Source organism: Ananas comosus, linkage group 23 (genome assembly GCF_001540865.1).
Source record: "Ananas comosus cultivar F153 linkage group 23, ASM154086v1, whole genome shotgun sequence".
Lineage (NCBI taxonomy): Eukaryota > Viridiplantae > Streptophyta > Magnoliopsida > Poales > Bromeliaceae > Ananas > Ananas comosus.
Genome location: NC_033643.1, coordinates 6,985,697 through 6,987,284, shown reverse-complemented (window position 1 = coordinate 6,987,284; position 1,588 = coordinate 6,985,697).

Here is a 1,588-nt window from a genome sequence, read left to right as displayed (position 1 = left end):
GTTATGGCGCAACTGAATAGTCTAACGTTGTTTCGGTTTTGGTTCTTGTGAACATTGACATCGATTCGTTCCATATTTAGACTCTCGTGGTATAATAGAACAATATAATTAGGTTTTGCTCTTTGTTCGGTTGAATGAGAAAAAGTAGTTGCAAAGTTATACTGTTTTGGCTCAACTGAGTAGTCTAACGTTGTTCCGGTGTTGGTACTTGAGAACGTTGACATCGATTCGTTCCGAATTTACACTCTTGGAGCATAATAGAAAGCTTTTACTCTTTGTTTGATAGAATGAGAAAAAGTACTCGTTGCAAAGTTATACTGTTATGGAGCAACTGAATAATCAATGTTGTTCCGGTTTTCGTTCTTGTGAACGTTGACATCGATTCGTTCCAAATTTACACTCTCGGGGCATATTAGAACAATTTAACTAGGTTTTACTCTTTGTTCGATTGATTGAGAAAAAGTATTAGTTGCAAAATTATACTGTTATGGCTCAACTGAGTAGTCTAACTTTGTTCCGATTTTGGTTCTTGTGAACGTTGACTTCGATTCGTTCCAAATTTACACTCTCGGGGCATAATAGAAAGCTTTTACTCCTTGTTCGACAGAATGAGAAAAAGTACTCGTTGCAAACTTAGACTGTTATGGCGTAACTGAGTTGTCTAATATTTTTTCGGTTTTGGTTCTTGTGAACAATGTCATTGATTCGTTCCAAATTTACACTCTCGGGGTATAATTGAACCATATAATTAGATTTTGCTCTTTATTCGATTGAATGAGAAAAAGTACTCGTTGCAAGGTTATACTGTTATGGCGCAATTGAGTAGTCAAATGTTGTTCCGGTTTTGGTTCTTATGAATGTTGACATCGATTCGTCCCAAATTTACACTCACGGGGCATAATAAAACAATTTAATTAGGTTTTATTCTTCGTTCGATTGAATGAGAATAAGTACTAGTTGTAAAATTATACTGTTAGGGAGCAACTGAGTAGTCTAATGTTGTTCTAGAATTGGTTCTTGTGAACGATGATCTCGATTCGTTCCAAATTTACACTCTCGGGGTATAATTGAACCATATAATTAGATTTTGCTCTTTGTTCGATTGAATGAGAAAATGTACTAGCTGCAAAGTTATGCTGTTAGGGCTCAACTGAGTAGTCTAACGTTGTTCCGGTTTTGGTTCTTGTGAACGTTGACTTCGATTCGTACCAAATTTACTCTCTTAGGGCATAATAGAAAGCTTTTACTCCTTGTTCGATAGAATGAGAGAAAGTACTCTTTGCAAAGTTATACTGTTATTGCGGAACTGAGTAGTCTAATGTTGTTCCGGTTTTGGTTCTTGTGAACGCTGACATCGATTCATTCCAAATTTACACTCTTGGGGTATAATAGAACAATAAAATTCGGTTTTACTCTTTATTCGATTGAATGAGAAAAAGTACTAGTTGCAATGTTATACTGTTAGGGCTCAACTGAGAAGTCTAACGTTCTTCCGGTTTTGGTTCTTGTGAACGTTGACATCGATTCGTTCCAAATTTACACTCTCGGGGCATAATAGAAAGCTTTTACTCCTTATTCGATAGAATGA